At 38.9% G+C, this 5,957-nt stretch overlaps 1 non-coding gene across 1 annotated transcript; it reads right to left on the bottom strand.

Annotated features, from left to right (window-relative positions):
• Positions 1-2,989: 2,989 nt before the first annotated feature.
• Positions 2,990-3,090, bottom strand: LOC148130969 (small nucleolar RNA snoR109). Its single transcript, XR_015749642.1, has one exon. It is a non-coding gene; the product is annotated as a small nucleolar RNA snoR109 (small nucleolar RNA).
• Positions 3,091-5,957: the final 2,867 nt, after the last annotated feature.

Genomic DNA, 5,957 nt, shown 5'->3' with positions numbered 1-5,957 from the left:
AAGTTCATTTCCATATATAGAGAAGGGTGTATTGAGCAGTGTGATGGGCTCTCTGACATTGACAAGGTGGGCCAGCCAAGAAATTTTATCATCTCACCTACTTGGAACTTTTGGGGGGCAGCAATGTTAACATTGGTTTGACTTTCTCAACTCAAGCTTGTAGCCAACCTCAAACTTCGGTCCTGCTATTTCTTCTAGTAATGAAAAGCACCAATTTAGTTTTCATCACTATGAACATCAGTTCAGAGTTGACACGTGCAATATCCACTCTTGTGTTACATTTTATAATTAACATATGCATGATTGGGACAGGGTAAATTCCTCAGTAAGAAGTCAAGGAGCCAAACTAATATCCATAGATGTTGGCCCATATACAAATCCCAATTCAAATAGGCAAGTCATGGTTAGTCTTCCAAAGGTTCTTCAGGAGAAGCCAAGATTTGCCAGTATGTTCTACCTGCCATGGCATCACTATCAAAGCCAGCAATGAGGAGTCCTTCTTAGAAAGGGCCAAACTTGCCCAGCAAGTAGACTAAATTTCCCAGGACTCCAAAAAACAAGGGACTAAAGCAGCACATTTTACTACCCTCCAAAGCAAATCAATGCTCATTCTTCAAAGTCTTCTCCAAAGTCCAATCTTCATCAGTTTGTCACTATACTGAAAATTAGAGACGATCAATCAACTCTGTCAACCTGCAGGGCCATATCAAGTCTGATAGTCTAAATAAGCAAACAGAAAAGTTAGGGCTTATCTAAAAAATATAACTTCAAAAATTTTAAACTTAAAATTGAGTAAGAACTTTCTGTATTGCTTCCACAGAACTTCTTAGTGGACTTAGAGACTTAAGAGAATCAGAAGACTGCTCCATTGTCTTTCCTCAGCCTTACTGTTTCTGACTTATGGAAAAACTGGAGGAATATTTCCAAAATTATTTATAGTGGGGGAAAATGTATTCCAGAAGTTTACCCAATTGACATTTGTTTACATAAATATCATCTAAAGAATTTACCACCTCTACTATTTTCACCATCATCTGCTAAATAAATAAATAAAGGAGTAATAGGTGTTTTGATCCTTCCTTTCATTGAATTCTTCCTTATAATTTATGGACAAATCTATTTTTCAAATTAAATCTCAAAGCATCTTGAGTCAAATAAGCTTAAATTCTGAAACTGCAAACTGGAATCCCATCAAATTTTGACTGTCCAACTCACATCAAAGAAACAGTGATTTCTACAAGTCTAGCATTTTTCTTTTCCTCATTCACAGTTCCTGTCTGGCAGTTTTTAACATATGTGGATTTCAATTCCCAGAATTTCCTGGCAAAATTGATCTAGAAGAAAGGAAGCCGTAATCCTTGAGATCAGATATCTCAACCTTGCCAACTTTAAGATGTGTGGACTTCAATCTCCCAGACTGCTGGTTTGGGAATTTTGGGAATTGAAGTCCACACAATTCTCTAATTGTGTAACACATATCAATTGAAAAACACTGATCTACTTCTTTCTGGATTCCAATTTCCCTCGCCTATAAACTATATGTTCAAATTAAATCAGTTTAAGATTTTAAAGATTTCCCAAAGTGGCAGTCTCTGAGGCAAGAAATTCCACTTCTTTTTCTTCTTTTTCTTTTTAAAACTGTGATTCAATTAACTAGCCACATTTCCAATCAATCAAAATAATTTAATACTACAATTCTATTCAGGTCTATTCATCAGATTCCTCATAAGAGCGGCCCATTTCTTCCCCGCAGACGGCTGTTTGGGAGAAAGAGTGGGGAAAATCAGAAAAAGACAAAAGGGCTGCCACAGAGAAAATGAGTTTGTACCAATTGCTTCCTTTAGCCTCAACCTATTTGGTTACCCCCCAAAATTTCAGACTTGGATACAATGGGATTTCCAGATTTTATAAGCAGAAGACAGGCCTTAAACTAAGGAATTTAGCGAGTCAGTAGCATTAAATTGTTTCTTCTTAGCTTGGCCAATATTCTGGACTTTGATTATAAACTGCAAGGTCAGGAAAGGTTCGAACACTGTTTTCATGAGAGTGTATAAACTAAATAAATGGTGCCCAAGAGATTTATTTGGGTCATGCTGATGTGAAAAAAAGTGAACCTCTGGGAGGATTTCTTTTTAAATGGCTAACCACAGGAAAACATGGGGGAAATTTCCATCTTACAAACCCAATTCTCAGATGTCGTGCTCTGAAAACCTTGGTTACTTGAAACTTTTATTACATGATTGTCCATTGTTCATCAGGATCTTCCTTTTAATCATCCATCTTTGTAACCATTTCTAAGATATGATCATTTGATGTTTTATTGTGATTGTTTATTGTTATTGTTATTATTATCTCTATACCCATGCTTCATTACGAAACTATGTGATCAGGTTTAGTTTTTGGGGAGGAAAATAAGGGGGTGGGGAAAATTGTGTCTCTGCCTACCAACATCCATCGGTTTTCATCTGGCTAGCGTCCTGTCAGTGTGTGAGAGAGTTGAGGGCTGTTTGGAAAATGAAACATGGAAAATGAAACAGTATTTGCTGTGTGAGCAAGAAGGAGACAGCAAGGAGCCTGGGTATGGCTTAGCTCAACTGATGATAAAACTAAAGCTGCTTGGTGCTGTGAAACTGAAACTGAAACTCTTCTCTACTGTTTGTATTTTGCATTTGGAACAGATTTCTTTTCAGTGGGGAGGGGGAGTAGAACTCCTTAGCATCAGAGCATGTTAATAATAATATACAAAATATTAATGCTCTGATGGTTATTTCAAAAAATCCTTCCTTAGTGAGCACCTAAAAGCCAAGAGGAACATACATACCAAATTTCAGGTTTGTAGGTTTTACAGTTCCGAAGATGTTGTGATAATGTGTGAGTGGTATTTCACTGTATGTATGTATGTAGGTGTGTGTGTGTGTGTGTGTGTGTGTGTGTGTGCCAGTGTGGTCAGTTGGTTGTTTGGTTGGTTGTTCATTTGGAACTATATTTAAATTCTGAGCAACTGATTGGTTCTTTTGTTGATTGGTAAAAAAAAATACAATCAACAAAAGAACCGATCAGCTGCTCAGAATTTAGATATAGCTCCAAACAACCAAACAACCAAACTACCAACTGACCACATTGGCACACAAGACATTTATAAGCTATGGAGAATAGGACAAGATGACAATCCTGCTGTTGATGTTAACCCTAGTCTAGTAACAAAATGTTCAGAAACTAAATTGAAACAAGCTTGGAGAGCAAACCACTTACAAAATATAAAGCCTGAGCTACAAATATTTTCTATTATTTCAAAATCTTATTAGACAGCATTCCCAGGTTCTACAAAGTGAGTAAATGTAAATGTGTAGTGAGATTCCTCAGAATGCCTCATATCACTTCATGCAAACTCTCAGAGGTGAGATCACTCAAATCTCATATTCGGATGACACACTGAGGACTTCCAAAAGAAACTGGTATAAGAGATTCCAGAGAGATTGGATCCAACTGCTTGCACCTCTCAGGTGCAAGCAGTTGGATCCATTCATGAAAAGTCCAAGCCAGCAACTTTATTGTGTCCTACCTATATTACAGGCTCCCCAGACTGCTTGCCTTCCCTTGGAAACAAACAGACAAGGTCTCATGGAACTTAGGGAGAGTCATGCTTATGTCTTTGAAGCTGCACAAGAACTCAAGATTAGTTCCTTACTTGACCCTGCCTACATGCCTGGCTGGCTAGCTGAGAGTTTGCCAACAGTCCCAATCCAATCTGTTCCTGTTACATAGAGCACCACAGGGGTGGGCTTCAAAAATTTCAGCAACTGGTTCTCTGCCCAGTGGCTGGGTGGGCGTGGCCATGGTGGGCGTGGCCTAGTTGGCCTCCTGCACCATGGTGGGAGGGGGTGTTTTTGCCCTCTCCGGGCTCTGGAGGCTTTCTTCGAGCCTCCGGGAGAGCGAAAATGGCCTCCCCTTGGCTCTGGAGGTCCTTCGGAGGGCCCGTTTTTCACCCTCTCCAAGCCTCCATGTGGCATCCAAAGCAGGCTGTGTGGATACTCCTGGGAAGGGCAGCGTGGGCAGGGCCAGCCAAGGGTGGGATTTACTGGTTCACCAAACCGCATAGAATTTTAGCCTGAACCCATAGCAGCTCACCCCTGGAGCACCACCATTTTCCTTTTCATCTCTCTACTGTACATCAATGGAAAAAGTCCATTTCAGGCTTATGTACCGTGAAAGATACACATGGACTTCTTCCATTCTGGCCCAGATCAAAAGACTCTGTCTGACATTTGGGAGTAAGTTAAAAAGCAAATGGCAAAACTATTTGACATGGGATCCTTTGTCTTATTCTTGGACGATATTTTCTAATTATAACCCTTCGCTGCCTTTCAATGAGACTTGGGGGAAGGCGGGTTGCTGCTGTATAACTAGGATTACTAATAACCACTACAGCCCTAAATGTCCCTGCAGGATCTTTTACACTACCATCACTATGATTTTCCCTCCCTCAGGGGCTTCCCTTAATTCCATATGACTCACACTGGCCCCCTAAGAACTGATCAGCCATAAATAAACCTGAATTGAATGAAAATCCATTCAGGGTATTGCTGTGCTCCCAACATCATATAACGTTTTTACAGCCAAAGAAACCACAGAGACCATTCAATTTGATTATGCTCAGGAAAGGGAAGGGGGAAATCTTCCATCCTTCCTCGGGATTTCACTTCACTATTATTCATGGGTTCTTTCTTGTCTCCAAATGTTTGTTCTGTTCCTTTCTTGTAGCTACTACAAATGGCAGGTAGGAAGTAAAAAATAAATAAATACTGCAGATAATCAGTGGCGTCAGATTCCCACTTCACTCTCTTTGGGATGCTGACCTAAATACTGAGATAGGAATCTACTGACAAAAAGCTCCAAACTTAATGGCTACAAACCGATATGATTATTTGTCATGTTTGATTCCTCATAGATTCAGCAATTTTCCTTGTCCTTTTACCTTAAAACCCACAAAACAGGTTGAATGCAAATGAAGTAGATTTATAAATCTGCAAACTGGAAGACTGGGGTTTCCAAACGGCATAGTCCAGAAGTTTCTGGGTATTTTTTTTTTATCTTTACATTGGGTAGTGCCTTGGTTGTTCTTTCTGCTACTGCTCATCATCCCTGCCATCTGAGGGAGAAACATCTCCCACAGCTCTGCTGCCCATCTAGTAATTAAAAGTTTAAAAGGAAAATATTTGACAAAAGTCAATAATGCCAATCTCTCCAGGTTTCTAACATTAGAGACATAATAGAGATTTGGGCCTCCTTTCCTTCTTCAGGACAAAAAACAATGTCACAGAAGGTATACAAAATTAAACATATATGTATATAAAATATAAAATGTAAACAAATAATCTGTCAGGATAGTGATTTCAGAGCTGACCATCTACTACGATGATGCAAGGATACACTGATGTAATGATGGGAATGAGTCAGCGAGGTTTTTGGCTGCTATCCCTTTAAGAGCCTGAGGCCCTATTAGGGTGTCTCCCCCTCTCTCCCTATGCTCTTCCCTGATGTAATTTGCTGATTGTCTGACTTCTGCCTACAGTACTGTATGTGTAGTATATATTGTTTTGTAGATAAAATCGCTATATATTTATTACAAACTTCTGTTTGCTATTATTGCTCCTGGGATGTCTCACGTAGTAAAGCTGTACTCACTCTGACACAATCTTTGAAAACATATTATTTGTCCTCTATTTTCTTTATTCACATTTATTTTTCCATCTTGAGATTGCTTTGGTACAAATAGAAAATAAATATATACACATTGTAAAAAAAATAGTTGTGTCATTGCTACCTGGATAGTTATACAATCGTATACATCAGACAGTATATTTGTTCATAATTTATTTTGGCAAGGAAATGTTTAATTTTTTTATTAATTTTGAAATGCGCATATCTGATTTTGGATGGGTCAGTGGTTAAAGATA

This window comes from Notechis scutatus, chromosome 4 (genome assembly GCF_049901735.1).
Source record: "Notechis scutatus isolate UNSWTSFEM ecotype Mainland chromosome 4, rNotScu1.2, whole genome shotgun sequence".
In the NCBI taxonomy this organism is placed as follows: Eukaryota; Metazoa; Chordata; class Lepidosauria; order Squamata; family Elapidae; genus Notechis; species Notechis scutatus.
This window is presented reverse-complemented; position numbering and strand designations above follow the sequence as displayed.